We start from the raw sequence: 24,428 nt of genomic DNA, 5'->3' as shown, positions 1-24,428 counted from the left end.
TTGGGACATTGATAGATATAAAGACTATTAGTTATCTGTGTGCTAAGGGAATGCTCAGGAATTGTATTTTTCCACTTTCAGTGGAGGACACTGCAGCAAGCAGAAGTGGGATCAAGGGTTGTGTGAGCAGTGTTTCTGTGCAGTTTTCCATTATTTAAAGAATCCAAGGAAATAAGGATAATGAATCATTCAAAGCAATACATGGATGCAACACTAATGCCACTGATACTGCATGGGTACATGGTACAGAATCACCATGTAAGAGAAAACATTCCTCAAACTCCACAGGTCCAGGCAGATGAATAAAAGGAATCTACACTACAATAGTGTTTTATGGAGAGCAAACAGCAGGATTTTATGGGTGGCCAATATAAATATTTCATATTGACGCATTCCATAAATTACAAGAAAAATGGGGAAGCTCAGAAGTTCAGTCAAATCTCTTCCAGGGGTGGTGACTCCACCACTGCCCTGGGCAGCCTGTTCCAATGCCTGACAACCTTTCAGGTGAAGAAATGTGTCCTAATAAATAATCTAAACCTCCCTGTCACAACCTAAGGCCATTTCCTCTCATCTTGTCAAGGTGGAAGTAAGGTGATAAGTATGAAATCAGTGTCTAACCTAAAATCATAACCTGCTCGAGGTCTGACCCCAAACCAGCCAAGGCTGAGTCAGGAGATGTCTCCCCACAGGTTTTGCAGCCCAAATGACGTGTGGATGGCTGGAGTTGCTGATCTTACATGTCTTTTCCAAATTCTAAGATTCTATGACTCCAAAAACTTGAGTGTCCATTTTCATCTCTGCTCTGTTCTGCCTGGGATCTTCAACTGAAAAACCTGAAGTATTTTCTAATGAGTATTTTGCCACTTCACTGGTCATGATCTGGTTCTTATCTGCATTATTTATTTAGGTGCTTCTTGCCACCATTTCCTGTCTGTCAAGGGCAGATTTCTGACAGGTCTCATATCACCCTCCAAAACCAAAGCAAGGCACCTACTGGAAACATCAGGATTTCAGGAGGGTCTTTATCTACTTAACTTCCTATAGAAAATGTAAAGGGCAATGTATAAATTCCAGTCCAAAAAGAAGTGGGGACAAGACCAGCAAAATCTCTGGTCCAACAAGGAGCAGAGGGTGCCAAGAGCTGCCCTAACCCTGCCCTGCTTGGAGGAGAGCTGCCAACAGCAGAGCCTCAGGCTACCCAGCAATGCCAGGGGTTGTTTAGTTTGGCTCCTTCTCTGGCCAGCCTGCTTGTAATTAGGCAACTTTCTGTGGATATCACATTTCAAAGCCACTGGCCATTTTCCTCCCTTCAGGTTTGCTCTCTTATGTTCTGTATGATTTAACAAAGCAGCACCTTTTTGTTCTATAAACAGATTAGGTGTTAGAAATTAATATTCCACAGCAGGCCTGCCAGTTGTCAATACTTTGACAAGAAACCCTCGGCTTTTGTAAAGTGTGATGTGAAATCCAGGAAGGATTTTGAGGATGTGCAGTTCTCCCCTGTGTCTTAGTCTGAGTTTCAGTCTTGTTTTATTACTCTAAAGAAGTCTCATGACATATTTGTTGAGAACAAATAGGAGTATGTGGTTAAGCAACCTCCTGCATATTTTATTTCCAGAGGTATCTCCATCCTATTTGTTGCCCAGCCAGGAAAGTATCTCATAAAGGCAGGGCCCGGGCCAGCAGTGGGGGAGAACTGATATGTTTTATTGTGTCACACTCATCCAATGCATGTTTGGAGGACAAATCTATAAAAGAAAGCACTTATATATGCTTATATTTGATTTACTACTTATGAACTCTTATCCTGTGGAAACAGAGTACCTAACCCTGCTAATCATGGCTGTGCTTTCATAATAAAATGTATGTCGTTAACCCACACTGCTTCGAAGTAATAAAACTAAGCATTTACTTTGCATAACTTGTAATTTAATATAGTGCGCCCAAGGAAAATATCCTCTTTAGGAGGATCACCTCATCATCCCAAGAAATAGCTAAAGCACATCATTCCCATACCAACATTGTAGCTAAACTTATAATTTTTAGACCCAGGAATACATCCCACGTACATTATATATATGGCCCGTAAAGATTTTTTTAAGCTGAATTAATGACACACTTTAATGGAAATTACAAATGGAATGAAATACAAGCCTTATATATATATGTATGTGCAAGATATTACATTACATTAAATTTCTAATTCAAAGGATAGCCTAAAATCTATAATAAGTCTGACAAGTCATTCTTTCCTTGGATTTGCCACATTAATTTTGAATATTCATATCTCTTTTTAGAAGAAGCCTAATGAGGCATATTACCTAAGTGTAGCTTTTAATGTGACATTTGCCTCAAATTGTGATTCATCAAAAAAGGCACAAATATATTTATTTTCCTAAAGTATTTTAAGCTCAAGATCCTGAACCGAGTATTCATCATTAAAATTGTGAAAATCAAATAGAAATATTATCTATTTTAGAAATAAAATTGAATAATTTTGCTTGGATTACATTTCGATATTGATGTTTTCCATAAAGTGAGTGGCACGAAGAACATTTTAGAGAGAATGGCTTAAAATCACAAATGGAACATCTCAGACAGCAAAGACCAAACCTGTCTTGGCAAGTGTTGAGCTTCACACAAGTTCAGACAGTCAGGTTTAGCCAGATTCAGCCTAAAAGATTACAGAAATCTCATGTAAACTAGAAATTACCTGCAGATATATAATCAAAAGTTTTCTGGCTTTGCTGTTCTTTGTGTTTCCATGTCTGGGTGCAAATTTCCATGTAAATTAATACTTTGAGTTACAACAGCTTAGCTTGATTTCCACCTTGAGAGATGGAAATCTCTCTTTCCACATGAGAGAAACCACACTGAAAACTAAAGTCAGCCTCAAAGTCATAAAAAAAATTGATAAATCTTCAACTGACAAAGTTGGTCCTAAAGTTTCCTATTGTAATCCCTGTTTCACACTAATCTAAATATTTTAATTACTTGCTCTGTTAATAGCAGCTTACAGGCTCAGAGCAGTGGACTATCCACTTCTGTATGCAATTCTGTGACTTCCTAAATTAGAAAGCAATCCTCTGATCTGCATGAAATTAATTTTTTAATGAATTTTTCTCCCAAATCTGTCATCAGAGATCTCATACATTGAATGTTGGAACACTCTTTTCTCTAGTTTTTCCAGAAAACTCATATTTATCTTTGTTTCACAGAAAAACCATGGTTACTGAACTGCTCATTGTCTGACCCAGGTCAACTGAGATGTTGGACATCTCCTTTCTGCCTTATCTGAGTCAAAATTACAGTTCTTTCCCTAAAAATCTTCAAAAATTTGCACTTTACTACATGAGTTTTCTGCTTCTTCTAATTTCAAAATCAGACTTGCCTTTAGCTCTTCTCATTTATTCTTCCTTTCTATAATTTCTTGGAATATGGAGTCAGCTCCATAAAATTCATTTATTCTGTTCCTCTAAGCTTCTCTCCAATACAAGTAATAGAAAAACACTGAAATACAGGTGACATTTTATTTTGCTCCTCTCCTTTCATAACTAGACTGAAAATATCAGGATTTATTGGATGTTGCCACCAGACACATTTTTGGTGCTAGTAAAACAATATGATTCATTGATTCAGCAAACACTTACAGCAAAATGACTTTTTGTAGCACTTTCAAATCAAAGAATCAGAGGATGCTCAATTGTAAGGGAGCCATCAGGATCATGGATCCAGCTCCTGTCCCTGCCCAGACCCCCCAGCAATACCCCTGTCCACCCCTGGCAGCGCTGTCCAAAGGCTCCTGGAGCTCTGGCATTCCCTGGGGAGCCTTGGCAGTGCCAGCACCTCTGGGGGGAGCAGAACCTCTCCCTGATCACCACCCTCCACTGCAGCTGTCTCTCCATCAGGGTGAACACGCACCAGGAAAAGCATTGCAAACCACACAAAATACTGGATATGGCATGTGCACGTGCAGACACAGAGATCTCACACTTAGAGCAGCCCAGACAAGTGGTCAGCCTCATGTGGCAGGCTTCCAAGGAATGCTGCTGTGGGACAAGGATAACAGTCTCTGATTGATGTGTCTCCAGGACAAGAGTCGGCCATTCCAAGCATGTTCAGGGGCATCCATCCATAGCTCAACAAGAGCTGGGGATGAAGCAACACCATGATACAGATAATTTTTTTTTTACTTATTAATAACTGAGCTGGCTGATGTTTCTTGGTAGTGATCAGTTTTAATGTAGGAAGTACATGGGCTGTGGAAACAGAAGCTGAAGCAAAGGATTTAATGACCAGTGTTTCAAAATACAGCCTCTTGTTCCTTAGCAGTGTTCCATGCCTAGTTCATGTTAACTTCCCTTGGGTTAGCTAATAGATGATGTTTATTATTGTCAATGCTGCACAGAGTGAGACAGGGCACGTGGCAAGGTGGGAGCACAGAGACAGAGAGGAAAAGGGGGATGCAACTCAAGGGCTGTGCTTCCAGAAGACAGGAGAAGCTTCTCCCTATCCCACAGTGTCCAGTCACCTAGGAGAGGTGACCAGTCCTGCAAAACAGACTTTGTCGGGCCACTTCCCTGCTGGCTTGGTCACTCTGCTGTCCCTGCAACAGCCAGCAGCTGAGTTCCTATTTTTGTTCAGGCTGGGCTCAGTGCAGGGTGAGCCTGCCTGCAGCCACTCCACAGCAGAGGGGTCGGCCCTGGGCAGAGGGGTCAGTCCTGGGCAGAGAGGACAGCCCTGGTCAGAGGGGAGAGTCCTGGGCAGAGGGGACAGTACTGGGCAGAGGGGACAGTCCTGGACAGCGGGAACAGCTCTGGGCAGAGGAATCAGTCCTGGGCAGAAGGGTCAGCCCTGGGCAGAGGGGCCAGCTCTGTTCAGAGGGGACAGCCCTGGGGAGAGGGGACTGGCTGCTCCCAGCTTGGCACAGACCACAGCAGGGTTCACTCAGTCCTATTCCCAGATCTGACTCCCAGTGAAACAGGCTCCAGCAGCATTTACTGATTTGAAACACAGACAGAGCCCTGTTTTGTGGTGCCAGGGCTGCAATAAAGGACAGACACTGTTTGCAAGACTTTACGAGGAGACTGAGTGAATGCAGAGTGAAAACACCTCAGCTCCCAAACCTGGTTTACATGTGCAGGAATCTAACATTAATGCCTGAGGGGCATCAACATGCTTAAGTCAGAGCTCATTTTTTTTTCAACTGCAGACATACAGCTACTAATAAGTAATTTATTGCTTCTAAAACTGGCTATTTACATTGCAGTAATCATTGTTATTAAAGTAATAAATATCCTACTTACAATGCTCATGTCTCACCAAAGTTTAAGGCTGTTTCAAAGATGAGACATCAAAGAATCATGTCTCATTCTTCAGTCTGCTTTTACAGCATTAAAGGATTTTGGTGGAAAGTCCTGCTTCTGCTCCAAGCAGAAACTTTATTGTTGTTGGAGTCTGATACAGTGATGAAAGAAAACATCTCACAGATTCTGACTGCAAAACTGCAACTGAAAGTAAAGAGCTTTCACTCTTTCTCTTTGGGAAGTTGCTCTTCTCTTGTCTAACGCTGAGACTGTCTGAAAATAAAATTCAAAAAGAGCAGTGGGCAACTTTTAGATGTGCTTTGAGTGAAATTTTACCTTCCCAAAATCTGTCATTGTCTTTAGAAAACAGGCAACCCTATGCACAACAATATTTATGTCAATTATGAGCACAAGGCACTGCTGTCCTTTGCTATGGATGGAGATGCCTGTGGAGCTTTGCAGTACCCAGGATGGATTCAGCCTCTTTTCCAGGGAACTGAAGCTCCAGCGTGCTCCAACACAAGCAACTAAGCTTCTGAAAAGCAGCCTAAATGCACCATTAGAGGTGAGAACTAATTCCCTGACAGTGCTGAGAAAGATGTGAAGGTGTGAGAGGAGAGGGAGCCCCACAGCCCCACTCAAAGCCTTAAAGAAAGTGACAGCTGTTCATGCTGTCAGGGAAGAGCTGTTTTACAGGACTATGGCATCTCATTCCCAAAAATTCCCATTCGAATCAGCCCCTTAGCGGAAATTATGTTGGAACAACCAGGGGTTTTAATTCAGTTTTGCTTACAGCATGACATAGTCTGTCTAGACATCTCAAATCCAAAATGCTGTTGTGTCATGGGTTGGCACTGGCCAGATGTTAATGTACCCATGAATATATGTTTTTTCTCTAACAACTACTGTGGGATGTGATCAGGAACAGAGCAGAGCAGGCTTAAATCTTGAAAACAAAACAAAAAAAAACCCACCAAAACTTTATTACATTACATAAGAACAGAGACAGAAAAACTCTTAAACACACACAGAGACAGAAATAAAAACTTCTCAGAATATTTTTTCTCTTTTCTTAGTTTTTACCCCCCACACATTACTCTTCACAGACTAAACCTTTGGGTTTTAGATCAAACAATCACTACTCAAAAAAAAACCTAATCTTCAATTCAGCAAGGGAGAGAGGAGTCTCTCTCGCACCACAGACTGTTCCTCAGAAAACACGGGTCCACCCCTTATGTGTCCCCATGTCACCCGTGGCACCGCCTGGAGAAGTCTGCCAGGGTGACTCTCTCTTTTTCCTATGTCCAGCGCTCTCACTGCTGTCCATAGGCTGAAAGCTGCATACAGGGCTCTTTTAAGGATACTTGCATGCCGAGCTCTCCCCCTTTTTACCCAGGGGCCGGGGTTCCAGGAGCAGGTCTGCCCTGAGGGCAGAGGGCACCACCACACCCTCCCCCTCTCTTCTCTGCTCGCTCCACTCTTCAAGTGCCAGTCACTGTAGCAAAAGCAGGGGCAGCTGTATCCACCCAAAATGCAGTTTATGTTCAAAAGAGACTTAAGTTCAGTCCATGGCTGACATTATGCAAGAAAAGTCTAGCTCAAAAAGCTACTCCTCTCATTCTTTGCTCATCGGGTTCCTTCCAATCGTGCTTTATCATTTCGGTCCTAGGCCACTTCCCTCTCTCTTCTGAAACCACCAGTCATGAGAATCAATGTCTAAGAAAAGTTTCTTTGTGCCACACAAGAGTTAAGAGCTTCTAGCTCTCGGCAGGGTGCAGGCTCAGGCACTCCCAGGCTCGGCAACGCCCACGTGGCTGGGCACCTTCTCCCAGAGTTTGGGGGGGGAGGAGGGTGAGCACACACCGAAGGCACTTCCACAGTTTTCCACCCCTCCATCCTGGACGGGGCAGTTCAGTTCCAGTCTTGTCCACTCTCTTCTCCCCCTGGGGCTCCGGCTTACCTGAGCCCACCACGTGTTTCCCCTCCCCCACCCAGCCTCGTGGCTGGGCGGGAGAAGGAGGCCTGAGACGTCTCTCTGCTTGAACCAGAATCCAAAAAGAGACCAAACCCCCCTAGAGTCCTGCTTTTAACTCTTTGTGTCCTCAGAGGCGTTTCCAAACCTCCGAGTGACCAATCCAGGTGCCAGCAGAAAAGCTGATTACTGATTAGACTGCCCACATCCCCCTGGAAAAATTGACCTCCCCCCGAAACCACGACATGTTGCTATGCAAAATCACAACTCCACCTATCCAGAAAATTTAAAAAAATTAAATAACCAAATATTGTCAGCAATGAAGATTGAAACCAATTTTAATAGGATTCAAGATCGAAATTCAGTCATGTCTGGATCTGATTTTAATATCCACACAATAGCAGAAACGGTATTTATGGAGCCCGCCATTAAAGATGGGGAAAATTACGTGTGAGAAACAGCCAAAGGCTGATTATTTAATCTGGTGCAAAGTATTGCAGTAACCAAATGCAAGTCACTGAGCCGTGGTGTATGTTTGAGCCATGTTAGAACACTATGGAGTTCATTGTTTCTAATTTTTATAGTAGATTACAGCTGCCACGTAGTTAAGACCTTACAATTAGATCTGAACAATAAATTGTATTATTAATAGGATGGTTATGGCCTGTGAGTATTAGATATTGTTGTTTGTGATTTGCACTTAAAGAGGGATTTTAATCAAGTTTACCATTCTCAAAAAAGTCTGGTTTGCATTTAAATAAGCATCCTTAAAAATTGATCTGTTTTGCTCAATTATACAATGCCTCATTCTGGTGCCCCAAAGTAATTTATTATCCAGGCTCTGTGAGCAAGGAAGATGTATTGCATTGTAGTTAATCTTATCAAATTTCTGCTGATTTTTGATGACAATGTCTGTTTATCATAATTATTACGAGTTGTCTGGGTTAATAAAACTTGAAAAACTGTGTGAGAATTAAACCAGTATGGAATGTTTAACTTACGATTTGTGTAAGGCTGCCTGATCCCAGCTGTCCTTCATGGGTCCATGAAGCCATTTATGTCTGAAAATCATAGAATAGTTTGGGTTGGAAGGGACCTCAAGCCCATCCAGTCCCCCCCTACCATGGGCAGGGACACCTCCCCCTGTCCCAGGCTGCTCCCAGCCCCAGTGTCCAACCTGGCCTTGGGCACTGCCAGGGATCCAGGGGCAGCCACAGCTGCTCTGGGCACCCTGTGCCAGGGCCTGCCCACCCTCCCAGGGAACAATTCCTTCCAAATATCCCATCTAACTCCGCCCTCTGGCACTGGGAGCCATTCCCTGTGAAATGAACAGGGCTAATGACTTTATTAAAATTCATCTCTTTAGTAAAGTGATCAGCTGGGTGGTAGAGCCCAATGGAGTTTTACCACCCTGCTGTAGCAATCCAGAGGAGCAGAAAGTGTCCCAGTTCACCACTCAGCTGCAGACAGCAAGTGCTGAGTCTTTGTGCCTATGGGAACTCCTAAAAGCTCTTTGTGGTCACCTTGAGAAGGCAGAATGGTGCAGGTCTGTTGCTGAAGTGCGCAGCAGCAGATATCAGCTCTCTACACTCATGGGATAAACGTGACGCTTTTTTTCTCTGTCTGCCACTCGAGCTGGCCCAGCCCCATGTCGGTCTGGCTCTTTATAGACCACGGTGAGTTCTCAAACCAGGTCAGGGGGTGCGTCCACCTCTTCCTCAGCGAGAGCATCTCCTGGCTCTTTCACCGTGTCAAGTCTTCCATCTTGGGGTGCCCTTCGTCTCCAAAGAACTCTCCCAGCATACTGTGTCTTCGCCTTATTTGCATATGCCTTCCTCGAGTAGGCAGTGTGGGGGGGACTGGGTGAGCCCCGATTACAGTAGATACAATCAGGACAATCACTAGCTTTTCACATGCTAATGCAGAAATGCAGGACCGGGAAGGGGTCACCTGTGCCTGAGGCACGGGGCACCGGCGCCTCCCATTGCCCCCTCCAGAGCCCCGTGGAACCACGCTCGGCACTCCCCCTGCCCAGCCAGGGCTCCCGCCAGCAGCGACAGGGCCGGGCAGCGGGGCTGTCACTGCCTGGAGGCGGGGGCTGCCACACCAGTTCTGGTGGCTGCCACACCAGCTCCGGTGGCTGCCAAGGCATCCCCCCAGGGCAGGGCCCTGCCTGTAGCGGCAGGGACCGGCAGCGGATCCATGAGGGCTGGGGCGGCGGCAGCAGTCCCAGGAGCTCTGGAGACATAACCCTGCCACATCGCCACATCTCGGGCAGCCACCCAGGGGCAGCCTTTGGACCACTCACACCCACTGAGAATTCGTTCATAACACCTGTGTCCTGTCCCTCCAGCCCTTGCCAATTGTCTCTCTCCAGCTTTCCTGCAGCTCCTTCAGACCCTGCAAGGCCACACTGAGGTCACTCCAAAGCTTCTCCTGTGCAGGTGAACAATCCCAGCTGTCCCCGCCTACAGAGTCACAATCAGCTTCTGCACTGGGAGAAAAGTTTATAATCCCTTGTTGTGCTGGTTCCATGTCATGCCATCATCTTTAAGAGCTGTTTCCTACCGGAAGTGCATTGAGAAGGAAATTGTTTCTAAAACTTACAAACAAAAGATTTTTAAGAGAGAAATCTAGATTTAATGCACCTTTCAGAGGATGCAAAATACAAACTACTCTTTTTTTTTACTTGGAAAGAATTTAAAGCACTTGCTGTTTCAGATTTCACCAAGGGCCTTTTGTCATCTGAAATAAAAGCCCATGCTTGTCACATTCTTTGACACAGAACTACACTGATTTGCCCTAGAATTAAATCTGTAGGCAGGGAGCAAGCTCTCAATCCAAGCCCAGGTCAATGGTACTCCAAAGGAACAAGAATGTAACAAAGCTGTTGCACAGTAATGAAACATGGAAAAAATTCTATTCAAATATTCCAGCAGAAGCAATAAAGGCACATGAAATTCCCAATGTGATAAATGCAGTAGAATAATTCGTGTTATGGTATATATAACATGTGATGCAAAATATGTTTTTGTAAAATAAAATGCACAAGAAGTTCGGGTATGAAGCTGATGAATTTTAGGATGGGCAACACCCAAAGCCAAGAATCTGGGAGAAACAATATCCCTACCAGGAACTCGGGAAGCACGATATTGGGAATCACTGTCCTCTGGGGCAGTGAAACTGTGAAGCACTCTGCCATCAAGGTTGATATGGATCGGGGAGAACGCCTCTTCATTCATGATTTCATCTCCCCATTCATGCTCCGAAGGAACGGACTTAATATTAATTTTCCCTCAGAAGCCCTATTCAGCAGACTGAATGGCAGAAATTAATATTGAAGACAAAGAACTGTGGGGAAATAGTCTGCCCCTGGCAAAATAAACATTATAAAATAAACAAAATAAACAGTATAAAAGGAGACCCTGAAAAGGACTAAATTCGTGAACAGGGGGAGTTATGGTGCAATAGAGGCCGTAGCTGAGGTTCACCCAGTACCGATCCCGGGTCTTGACACTGAACTTCCGATTGCTGGCTTGCCCAAATTTTGTTCTATAATTCTTTAATTAATGAAAATATTTTATTAATTTTAATTGGCTGAACATTTATAACACCAATTAAAAATGAGAATGACAAGGTTGAGATAAGGTTGAAAAAACTACTCAGTCAGCAGTGCATGTATTTTCACTTGGTATAGTGATCATATTCCTGACCTGCCTAAGTCTGGCTGCTGCTGCCATTAGTGAGGCTGAGAAGGTCAGGATTCCCTCTTTTTGGCTCTGGTTCTGAGAATTTTGGGACCATTCTCGGCTGTACATCTCTCAGTGATAGCACCAACCATTTCTGGAGATATGGAATGCCCCCAAACTTCAAGGGTAAGGCACGGAGCTCTCCACAGCAGCCACAGGGGTAATGCAACCCAGTATTTGTGCTGCACGAACAACTTTAGAGTTAAAGTGACAAAAGCAACGTTAAGTAAGTTCGTAGCACAGCCAATAAACTATATAATGACAAGAGTTAGTGCTGTTCTATTTCACAGTTCAATCTAATGGAAGCTTTTGTTGCTCAAAGGGGGCCTTTATTGATGCTTACAGATAGACTTTATGGCTTATTTGTCACCGGGAGAGTGTCGATGTGTCTGTCTCAGTTCCTGCTCAGCTATGCCTGGACCATGCACTGCCTATTTTTGTACCAAGGCGGAGAAAAAAAGAGAGCCTTAAATTCCTGGATCAAAGCAACTTTAACTTCTTAAGATAATTGTCTTGCAATGATTGATCTAGTCATGTCAAGATAATGAGGTTTTTATGGTCCTGAGGAGGATTTAATCTAATTTTTGGAGGGATTCTGATCTCACTGTTGCTGCTTTATCACTTTTAATCTCAATACTTTTATTTGAATTTGCTCTGCAAAATTCAATATACTTTTAGTTGACAGCTGAAGACGCAGAATAGCCTTTTCACACCAAGTTTTCCTGTGTTGCAACTGTGTTTTAATTCTTGTTATCATTACTCTGAACGAATGCAATTATAGAGTTGTTTTGCTACTTTAGACAGAGAATACACAGTATAATTTTCCTCCAACACAATAAAAGTACATCTTAAAGAAAAAGTAGTAGCCTGATTTTGAGCAGAAGGTGGCTGCTAATGGTGTCTTTAATTATTTGGTAGAAGATCAGTTGTGAGACAAAATATCTAAGGCTCGTGTTATTCTTTAATGGAATCTACTTGTATGCATTCAGTTTTCTAATAATATGAGGGCAAAATAATGTTTGTGTTAAAAAACATAAATGGATAATCATCATCTCCTCAAGTCTCTGGTTTATTAAGCTTTTTTTTTCCTTTCTTTTTAAATTCCCTAAGGCAAAATGGAAGATTACCACAAATCTGGTTAAGGAATGATTCATAAAATTTGCTAGTCAAAACCAGTTTGGGGCAAAGTCCCCTCTGCTTTGCCCATAGCAACTTGCATCTTCTACCCCACAAATAGGAGAAAGTACTCAGTCTATCTGGCTCTATTTGCTTTGATTATTTAATTCTTAATCTTATTACTTCATACTTCTGTACAACTGAGCTGAATAAGCTACTTATTCAGCCTCTAAGCTGAATCTATCCTGATCATTTTGAATTTATTTGCTTTGTTCTTCTGTATTTACTTTATTGTCCTTTCCCATTTCTGTCATTGACAAATTTGGGTCAGTAATTTATAAAGTAAACAAAAATGGCCCTAATGCTGCACTTAATGGCATTCCTTTTAACTCCTTCCTGAGCTGTTTTAAAATTTGCAATATTTCTTCCTTCAACCAAAAATAATTCCCTGAAAATTCATGTGCCTTTCTGTAAGGGAATGCTTCCTTATTTGTAGATCAAACCCTTCTAAAATCTACTTTAAAATAAGCACCACATTTCTCTCTTTCCCATCAGCTGAATATGTATTGCCACATTCTCCAGAAGAAAGACAAAAGCCAGAAATTTCTTGGCATCCTAAGCCAGCTCCATCATGGGATCCTTTTGGTCTTGGCAAATCACTTCACCTCCCTTGCCACTCTCCAGGGAAGAAATTCACAGTTCTGGGGATTACTTTTCACTGAGCACTCGCAGAGCTCGGCAGACATGGTTAATGTGTCACACAGAATCATAGTCTCTCTGGTCTCCAGCCTTGGAATGCATTTATTCTCATTGTTCTGACCCCTGATGACTCCATACATTCTCATTTTCCCATCATCAATATCCCCTGTCCTGCTCCTGCTTAAACAAAACACTCTGCCCCAGGTGATAGATAGGGAGCCAGTCGAAAGGTGCTGTCACTTGTCACTTGGCTGTGGCATATTTCAGACCATGCTTTGAGAAAATCTCTGGTACTTCCAAATATCCAAATCATATTATGTAAATACGTCAAAATACATGTTCTAAACTAACAATTTTGCTTTCAGTTCAGAATGTATTTTTTCGATACAATGTTCTGAGTTCAGCCTTCTAATGTGGGAGTTAGCCCTGAAAGTGAGAAGTTTTTCAGTGTGAGCAAATGCCCACAAGAGTATCAGGACTGCAGATTGAAAAGACAATTTTGAAGCCTTATTTCTTCCATTACGTGCTGAATGTATGGAGATTCCCAAGCACCAGTTAACATCACTTTTTCATCATTTTTTCGGCCATATTCCTTGTAAGATGATGAGCCTTGTGCAGCTCACATTCAGGCTTTCCAGGCTGTTTTTAAGAGTGAATCATGTATAGGCCACACAGCTTGGCACAGAAACTTCCAGTTGGCACAGAAACTTCCAATTAGTCAATACTAGCTTATTTCTGAGCTTTCCTGGGGACCTGCATGTCAGATAAGCAAGGTAGAAGGATTTCTCTATTGAGGATTAATTTTGTTACCAGACTTGTTTGTAAAGGAAGATGAGTGTCCCCCAGCTTTTTATTCCTAGAGGGTAACTGTGTGATGGCACTTGGCTGGCACACAGCCAGCCCAGCTGTGTCAAGGAATCACAGAATGATTTGGGCTGAGAGGGACCTTAAAGCCCATCCCATTCCACCCCTGCCATGGGCAGGGACACTTTCCACTGTCCCAGGCTGCACCGGTATCCAGCCTGGTCTTGAACATTTCCAGGAATTCAGGGGCAGCCACAGCTTCTCTGGGCACCCTGTGCCCTTTCACCCTTTCCTCCACAGACTGACAGCTGGAACAACCCCAAACTCCTGTGCAGGAGCAAGGGAGTGGCTGCTCCCTTTATCTCCTACCATGTGGATGCTCAGCAGGTCCATTACTTGCAAATAACTCCAGATATCCCACTCTCTGTTACAATTAAATAAAGGCTAATTGGTAGCTATGCCACATAAACTAACACTGGGTGGTTTTATTCAGGGTGCAGGATTAAACCAAGAAATAAATCAGGGTTGCAAACACGAGTAGCTCTGATTGCTCAGTGAGAAAGTACAAGCAACTCCAGTCAGATAATTCACTGTAGCAGCTTGGCAGCACTCCCCGTTTACTGTATTTATGTGTGTCTAATCCCTGGGTTATCAGCAAAATGCGATTCAGCATCAGCACAGGCTGCACATTCATGGAGGTATTAGCAAGAGCCTGTTGCCTTGTTCCAATTTTTGTAATTACAGCAGAACTCTCCTTCTGCCTTTTCCTGTGTGAAGGTCACTCAAGAAGGTATTTTGGATTGTTGGTCCATTTCAGTGGTGGGACCTCTAGGAGGTGTGAGTGGCACATATAGGAATACAATAATCCCAGCATACCTGGATGCTCCAGTTCAAAATACTTTCAGCAGGCTTCAGGATTAGCTGCTTATGCACTTAGGGGTTTTTATTTTAATGTGTTGGGAGATATAGTGGAAAACACAAGCACTTGATTAAATGGAACAGAGCTGAGCCTGTGCAGCAACTCTGGAGGTACCAAATCTTCTGGTTGCTGGTTGATACAACCAGATCAGTGATTCCCCTCCACTGGAGACTCCAAACTGCTCCATGCAGAGCAGCTGAGAGGGTCACAGCCCTTCCCTGCCCTGCTGCACACCAGATTCCTCTCCTTTCCCTGGCAAACCATCTCTCATTCCTGTTCAAAGGTCCAGTGTCTCTCCTGTGCATTTTTCAAGGCAGAGCAGATCCTAGACATGGAAGTTGTCTCACAAGTGCTGAGGGACTGCTGGATGCAGTTTATCTTAAAGAAAGTCAAGGAATTGAGGGAGGAACCTCTGGCTGCCCCAAGGAATTCACTGGTCCCTACAGACAACACTCAGCCAAAGTTCTCCAAACCTTCAGGTCTCACAGACTGAAACACAGGGATCAGCATGGCTGTAGCAAGTTTTTGCTCTTTTGCTCAACTGACCAAGGCTCCCAATCGAGCACAGAGGACTCAGCCTTTTCCAGAGGCTTTATCCAGGCTCAGCCTTTGAGTGGCCAGAGCACTGTGGCCCATAACATCCCAGGAGGAACTGACCACTAATTTTAATTGTTTATATTTAAGACAGTATAGATTTCTGCAACAAATTAATATGCTGGCCAAACCCCAAAAAATTACTTTACAAAGGGAGCTCCAGAACTCTCATTAATTGGATAATGAACAGCTTTCAATATTAGAGGACAAGCAGTAGCTCTGCATTACATGACAGTCATAGGTTGGAGACAGAAATCATGACTCGAGTCCTTTTGATCATAAGACAAACAGCCTGTTTTACCGTTCGGAGCTATCTCATATAGGGAGCTCAAACCTCCCAGATCTAGACACTCACTGGTCTGAGTCTTGGCCCTGCCCAGCTCCTTGACCAGTGATGTGTCTGCTCTCTGGGCTGGCTATGATTGGCTGAGGTCCTTGTATGAGTTCCACTGTTCACCTAGGGATTTGTTTCTAGAGCGAGCCAGGTTAGCCGAATTAGGTTTGTTATGGCCAGATTTATCTTATCTAGCTGACAGACTAGCTGCGACAGCTCTGAACCTGCTACACCACTGAAACAGCCCCAGAGATGAGAGGCAGGCATCCTGCCCTTCTGAAAGCAGGAATATTTTGTCACACTGTCATCAGATACAATTTCTGATGTAGAGTTAAATAACCTTTACTTTCATCCCTCTAGTGTAAAAGATGAAAATCTTTCAAAAGCAAGAGTCCCAAAGAAATGTAAATACAGTGCATTCACTATGGACATTTCAATAGATTTTGGCCCACCAGTGGAGACAGCTATTCTCTATTATCAGGTTTCCTGTCACTCATGTTGATTAAAGTTGATAAATACTGCAAGCCACTTGGGGTAGGCTAAAGGACACAAAAGAAAAATGTAACTATTATTTGAAAAGGACCATATTCCTTGGGAGATGGAAAGCAGACCATATTTGCCTGTGTTTTTCAACTTCAAAGAGAGCAAATTCCCCTATTTAATTTTTCCTCATTTTCCTAGAAGTGATACACACTTAGAAACTGTAATTAATGGAATAGTACTCTGCAAAGACAGAGCAGTGTGAGTCTGAAAAGGCAGCACAGTTTCTCTGCATTCACACACCATTTTGTTTATCAAACCTGGGCAATAAATGACAACTAGACCAGCTGGTGAAATTTGGGGTGCAGCAATAGCTGCATCCTAAAGGAACATGACTCCATCAGGAACTTTCGGATGATTTTTGGCAGACTAAAAAAAGGGAAACTGTTTTCAAAGCATGCCATATATTCTCTCTGAATATTAATATGCACAAGACAGAAGATCATTTTGATATAATTCATAGGGTCAAATCAACTATAAAGATTCTTCTGATTGCTGTTGCATATGCATTATTTTTAGTCTTCTCAAATCTTCAGCAGAAGTGTGTATTAATTTCAGAATGAATGTTGGAAAAGCATTGATTCCTGTTTGCCATCAAGGCAAGGGAAAGGAGCAACAAAATCAGCTATGGAGAGGAAAAGTTGTGGGGAGACAAATAGAGATAGCACTAAAGGCAGTCTTGCCCTTGATATATTGCAGCTGCGTTCATTATCTAAGAGGGGGCACAGTCTTGCCCTCCCAGCTATGGGTGTGAGGAAGAGTGAGTTGGCTGGGAGGGGGCAGCTGGAGTCTGGCCCTGCTGTGAGCAGGAAGGGAGGGGACGTCGTGCAAGGGACAGAAAGGGTAAGACATTGTACAGGGACAGACATGGTTAGGTGGCTGTGCTAGGGACAGGAAGGAAGGAAGGAAGAAAGAAGAGCTGTGTGGAGCTGCCCGTGGGGTTGCAACAGAGAAAAGGTATGAAAAACTCCTGGGTAACGAGGTGCTGATGCTTGGAGTCCTCTGAAGTTTTTAATGAAGCACTCTGAGTGCAGTGTCTGTCTCAACTTCCACAAAAAGCTACTTTTCTTTTCCTTTCAGGGTGTACAAGCAAAAAGTCTTGCGTCAAAATTTTGAAAACAGTTGGAAGGAATGGAATCCAGGATCATTCTGTCAATGATGAGCTTCCATTAGATAAGAGCAGAGATAAACTGAGGGGAGCACAGGAATGTCCAGGAGCAAGAAATTCAAATCACAAAATATTTTCTAGAAAACCTTCCTTTCTTATCCTGTCAAATTTTCCAGAAGAATACTTTTCTGATTTGACTGAATATTGCAATTACAGGAGTAGAAAGCACGAGATGGTAGAATCCAAGTTGGATTTCTTAAAGGGGAAAAAAACCCTAAGATTGAAAGTTACTTAAATTTACTGTATAAAAGAAATAAACTCCTGGTAATTGAATTAAATTTGCTAGTTAAGAAAAAAATCTTATGTTTGTAAAAAATTATTAATGAAATTCACTCTGACTATAAAAGTATTTGATGTCCCATCCATTTTCAGCTAATAATATGAAATCTACTGCCAGCAGAATATATTGATTTAAACTTCTGGGGTTTTTAAAAAGGCCTGCAGAGCCTTAAAACTCAGAAAATGATGTGGGTTTTGAAATTCTGAGCTAAGCCCAGTTTGCATCAGTATTTTAAGAACATCATGCATGCATTTAATTCTCTGAACTTATTGTTTAGCTATTTATTTCCTACAGCAGCTGGAGTCCTTGGAAATGTAATGCCATAAAACTCCATGAAATTTCTGACAAACCATAAAAGAAAGAAAACCAGTTCCACTCTTGTATTCCTCTGGCACAAAGCTGAGGGGTTTGTATAATAAAGATATTTTTAAGGTGCACAGGGTGCCAAAAGGAACATGCCTATTTAAGAATCTCTCAGTCTACCACTGCAGAAATTTAGCTGAGAAAATGTGGGTACCTTTTACAGCAATTTTAACGCAGCTGCTCTGGGTGTACTTATCTGTTTGAATGCTTATCCATCATAAAAGTCACCAGAATCAGTTTACAAACACTAATGAGTATTCTACATATGTGGCTAACTGTACCATTATAATTAATTTAGTCAGAAAAATGTTCACTGTTAACAGAGAGACTCTTTCAGAAATGCTGGCATTTTCCTTTAGGCTTTAAAGGGTTCACAGTAAAGAAACACAACATGATCACAGAATCCCAGAATTAATGACACTGGAAAACCCTCTGTAAGAGTCGGTCCGAAAATCCCTCATTTCTGCCTCACGACTGTCAGAGGCCGAGACCCTAACCCATGGACCCTGAGCCACAGCACAGGCCAAGTTTTCCCTGCAGCTGCTGTCACTGGACCAAGACGCCCTCCTCAGGGACCCATGCATGAAACAATGGGGGACAGTTACGGTTTCTGGCCATGTTTGCAAAGAGATGTTCCTGTACTGACCGTACTTGGTAAGACCTGAGCCACACCGCTCCCTCTATTGTGAGAGAACACCTGCGAAGCCCATGAAACATCCCTCCCTTCCTGGCATCTTGCCTCTCGCTTTGAAAAGAACTATAACAACCCCACCAAAAGAGCAGGCTTCTGAGGCCCTCCCCGGCGGACGACGGATCTATTGATGCGTGCCACGAGGACTGCGAAGGTGGTCTATTGGTACCAGCGTCACGAGGACTCACGTCTGTCAGTCAGTAGCTATACCCTTTCTTTCCTCCTTTCTCTCTCTCTCTCTCCCTCTCTGCTTTCCCCTTCTTTTCTATCGCATAACTGTGTGTATCAATAAAGATACAATTGATTTCACTTGAATTAAGTTATCATTGCCTCTTTTTGCACTCTGAAATCAAAACGAACCATCACGACCATCCTTTGGCTCATGACACCCTCTCAGCCCATGGAGTCCCAACTGTGCCTGATCCTCACCTTATCCGCAGCCCAGAGCACTGTGTTAAAATTGTTAAAATGGTTAAAATTGTTAAAATTCCTGGCAGTGTCATGCCCAGGAATTCCTTGGGCACTCCAAACCTCCCTGGGCAGCCCCTGCCAAGGCCTGAGCACCCTTTCCATGAGGAAATTCTTGCTGGTTCCACCCTGAGCCTCCCCTGGCCCAGCCTGAGGCCGTTCCCTCTCCTCCTGTCCCTGTTCCCTGGGAGCAGAACCCGACCCCCCCGGCTGTCCCCTCCTGTCAGGAGCTGTGCAGAGCTGCAAGGTCCCCCTGAGCCTCCTTTGCTCCAGGCTGAGCCCCTTCCCAGCTCCCTCAGCCTCTCCTGGGGCTCCAGACCCTTCTCCAGCTCCGTTCTCTGCCCTGGACATGCTCCAGCCCCTCCAGGTCTCTTGTCCTGAATTGAAGGGCTCAGAACTGGACACAGCCCTTGAGGTGTGACCTCACCAGTGCCCTGGTTCTGCTGTTCACAGCATTTTTGAGACAGCCCAGGTGCCATTGCCCTTCTTGCCCACCTGGGCAATGCAGCAAATGATGCAGTAAAAACAGCCACGATTGTATTTTGCACAGAACTCCTTACTCCCTTTTCAAAGTAATTAGATTTTTAACACATTAGCCTATAGCTTTTGGGGATTTTCATATCATAATTTTGGTCATGTGCTGCAGTGAGAAACATCTGATGACTCTCATGGGCCTCTTGCAGGTTTTTGTTGAGGCAAAGCGGATGACCCCATTACTCCTTAAATCAGGAGAAGCCGTGGCAGAAAAAGAAATTACTGCAAGCTATTTGATCTTAGATTATGGCATGTTTTAATATAAACTAATGGGAACTCTACTAGCAATTTTAGCAAGGTGCAATTTCCTCAGGATTTCCTATATGCAAGCTTGTTTCTAGCAGAAACTGCTGTCTTACACAGTGAGTTTATCTGTCAACTTCCCTGTAATAAGAACACAGAGGCTTTTTTCTAAATTAGCATATCGGGGAAAAAAAAAAAAAAAAAAAAAAAAAAAAAAAAAAAAAAAAAAAGGGCAAAAAATTCCAGGGCTGCAGGCCAGTGGTCTGCCAAAAGAGGGTGAACTCTTCAGATCATAGAAGCAACATGAAGAGCACCTTGAGTGCTCAGAGTTAATTATGACCCTGATAACTGCAGATGAAATGAAGCAAAATGGTAAAAATTTGTCTTCATGTACACTTTTCTACATAACAGAATGTCCTCCATTTATCTTACTTCTTTCACTGTTAGACTGATTAGTTAACTGGCTTCAGAAGCAAAATATGAATGAGCTGACAAATTGTTCCCTTTGACTTTTGTATAGTCCAAGTGTAAATACCAGATTTAACATTAAATCATTTAAAACATCAGATCTAGCTCCAAGTTAAGATGTGAATATATTACTCCAAGTGTGCTGTCAGTACATAGGAGTTTTACTCTCCCTACATGTGCTTTACATGTACTTTAAAGGCATTTTGAGGATAAATAGGTATCAGCACTTTAATTTCATCCTACATGTGACCCTACTGAATTCAGACAGAGGAAAAACACACAAATCCATTCATCGTTTAATTCATTAGAAAACACAGAGGCTTTCAAGGAAATTCTCTCAGTGAAGGGCATGGTAGATGTAAAAACACAAGCCGTACTCACCTTTACCCCCAGTTTAAGGTAATCACTAATCTGTTTTTTTTTAAATACTTGGCCAATCATCACCTGTGTTTATTTTTATGAACAATCTCTTTGAGGACTCCCAGTGTACATCTCTTAATCATATCTTTAGAGACAGGAGTTCAAATAAATCCTGATTATGTCAACAGAGAAATAATCATATTTGTCTCATGACAATACCAGGTAAGCAGTGGCTGCATCACTGAATATAGGAAGCATTAAAATTAAATTATCAGTGTTTGTCCAAGATGGGTTATAGGGACACATAAAAGTCATGGCTTTTTAAATTTTTTGTGTCTAATTTTGTGACGTCTCAAAAGTCCTAATCAGGCAAACTTTTCAGCCCTTAAAAATTCTGATTTTTCAGAGATAGTCCCAAGTATAAGCACAAAGCTGTTAAAAATCCTTTCAGGTGTATGAAGATCTTTACCTTCTCTTTCAAGTTATGATATGCATATTATAAAGTTGTATAGGCTGATACATTGCCTTTTTGCTTGTGCTTCAGGCTCAGAATTACATATAATATTAGACATCTAAACATTTTTTGTCATGTGTTGATGAATACTTTCAACGTTCTCATTGATCAGTTGAATATCAAAGATGAACACCTCCCTACATATGCACCTTCAGCAGGTGTGAATCCTTAGGTTTGGCACTGCCCATGGTTCCGGAAGTCTCTCTAATGCCCACAAACTCAATTTGGGTGATTGTCACCCAAATTTGGTAGATTTTATTGGCATACACACTGTGTGTCCTGCTGCTTAGTGATATAACCCTTTAATTATCACTCTTAACATCTGTGCTCCTGAAGAGTTAAATCTTCTCAGACTCTATTCCTGGCTTGCTAAGAATCTCTCAAAACAGGAATTTAAAAAAAGGTTGCAACCCTATTCCTCCAATCCCTCATGCATTGTCAAAAGAGCTATTAAAAATCTGTTATAGAAATCTACAGGCTCTCCTGGAATGCTCTGGAGCTATGCCATGAATTTAACTTACAAAGGAGATGTTCTGGTCTGATTGCTCCAGCCTGTGGTTTTCTGTATTGTAAACTGAAAATTCTGTTTCTGTTTTAGACATTTTAACCTCAACTTCCCATGAGCCCTGGAAACGGGGATGACCAGACAGATATTTTCCAGGCCTGTGTTCATTTCCTTCCACTGTATATTGCTTGTCCAACTGCTTCTCTTCTTGATCTCTTGCTATTTTTGTTCACTGAAATTCTTTTCCCTGACATTTTTAGTTTCTATCATCTGATATTAAAAAAACCCCAACAACATCAACCAAAAAAACCAGTCAAGACTGTCTCATGCCCTCTTGCAAAGTCTGACTTCTAATATTTGTGTGCAGAGCTCTGACTTTCAAAGTGTTCAAAGGGAAACTCTTCCAGAGACAGCGAGGTCCGGGGGCCGTCCTGCCAGCCTGGGGAGCAGGAGGCTAGAGCTCCCTTCCAGCTGACCTTCCCTGCAAGAGACTGCTAGAAAATGATTTTGTGCTCTTCTGACTCTGTATGCCTGGCTCCAGGATCTTTTTTTTTGAAAACTTTAGGGATTTACATGAACTCAGGTTTTTTTTCTTTCCACTCAGAGCTTGTCCATCATCAGCACAGAGCCCATGACCTCACCGGAGCATTTACTGCGCTGAAGCACTGAGGAACCTGTGGCATAAACAGAGAGATGCTTTTGTTCTGGAAACAAGCAGATCTTGTATCACCTTCCCAGAATCCATCTAATTTGGAACATATTTTTTCATAAATTATGTCTATAGAAAAAATTTGTAAAACATTGCCTCCAGAATGAGACACAAAAAAAGCTGTTTCAATAAATTCACACACACAAACACACACACGTTCAAGATTCTTTTTCTCTTCTTCTCCATCAATTTCTTTTCTATTTTTTCCAGTTTTCTATTTTTTTTCTATTTTTTTCTATTTTTTTCTATTTTATAACCTAATAAAGCCCTTAAAAGGGCTTCCTTTTCCTGCAGATCAACTTTTTATTATGGAAATGTTAAGCCAAGAAAATTGATTTGGCAGCAAAGAGATTCCGGTGGAGCCGTGGATTCCTCCTCCTGCGCTGCCAGGCACGGCCACCACAGCCCCAGTCCAGAGGGAAGTGGGATCTGTCCCTGCCAGAGGCGCTGCTGAACTGGAGATTTGCTGTGGCACCCGCAGCCTGCCACTAGGAGAGGCCAAAACCACACACATAGATGGGATGGGCAAAACCCAAGCGTATTTCACCGTCCTTTTCCCTTCCTATTCCCCAGGATCTCTGAGCAAGGCCTGGGCTCTGCCAGCAGCAATGCTGATTAAGGTTGACATTCTAAACTGAATACACAGAAGGCTCCTGGAGCCTGTGTTTTCATCATCAGATGTGGGCACTGCCATTAGCATTGGCTCTCTCCAGCTTTCCTGAGAGCTGAACAAACTCAGTCCTTCTAAAACCAGATCGCTCTGACAGCTGAGGACTGGTGCTCTAAATGAAAATCTAGTGTATTTCCTCATATTTGTATTTTATACATCCAAATTTGTATCTGGAAAGCAATTCATAGTGTAGACGCCTTCTGAATTACTTCTGCTTGTCAGTGATTCAGTAAATAGGGTTGTTGATTATAAAATCTGGATTCTGTTTATCAGACTTTTCCAATGACAGACCCTAATTCAGTCAAGAACTGGTTTAAGGTCACACTCAAAAGCCCTGATCACTAAATTATCCTACCATAAAGTGAAAGTGTTGAATGACATTAAAAGTACTATATAAACAATAATTTTTAAAGACTATTGTAGCAAAAAATTGGTCAAAGTGAAAATTCAGCATTTTGTACGAAAATTTGATTTTTTTTCTTAAAAGTATTCCTCCACCTGAACATATGCAGCAATCTTCTGTTAAATACGAGCAGTGACGAAAATCCTTCCATTATAAACTCAATATCAAAATATCAATACCATCATAACCTCAAAAGATTAGGATTTTTTAATTGTTTCACAAAAATAGCACCATTTTTACAGCCTAAATCTACTTTTCCATATCAAAATTCCTTCTTTTTTTTCTGCTGCAATGGAACAATTTTATACTGATGTTGTGAATATAAAAGAATCATAACTTTAAACAAAACACATATTTAGGAATGAAAGGTTTTTTGAAATAAGACACTTCAAAATTACCTTTTTAAGGCATTTTTCATATCTGTCAGCATTTTATAAAAGTCCTTTCTTACTTAAATTGTTACTGTAATTGCTTAGAGATTCTTAAGGAAATTCGTAGCCAAGCATTATTTTGACAAGAGTGAACAGGAAAAGGGGTGTTCTGATCAGCTTCTCTGAAGACAGCTTTCAAAAGGTTTTTTTTTACTGTACCAGGAAATGTTTCACAGGGAAAAAGCTCACAGGGAGAAATACATCTTTTTGAAAGTATAGTTAGACTGCAAAATAGTACCCTGGGGCAAAGGCAGAAGTTACAATACTTATGAGGAGCATTCAGTGGTTGGATTGGGAAACAAAATATCCTGAAATACCAGAATGATGGAAAACACATTGCTCTCCCCATCTGACCTCCTTCTTCCTGCTTGAGTTTTTCCCTTGTATATATATTTCCTTCTCTGTCATCTAAATCTGTTTGCAATGCTTCATCCTGGTGGGGAATTACAGATACAGTGAAATCGTGCAGGGAAGCAAAAAGACAAATAACTAAGTACTTTAATTTCACCCTCACCTCAAAAAAATACTGCTGGACATTTAAAATTCTGATGTAAACAACCCTTGATGCTAGGAGTATGGTAATGT

Source organism: Prinia subflava, chromosome 13, assembly GCF_021018805.1.
Source record: "Prinia subflava isolate CZ2003 ecotype Zambia chromosome 13, Cam_Psub_1.2, whole genome shotgun sequence".
NCBI lineage: Eukaryota > Metazoa > Chordata > Aves > Passeriformes > Cisticolidae > Prinia > Prinia subflava.
Note: the sequence above shows the minus strand (reverse complement) of the source record.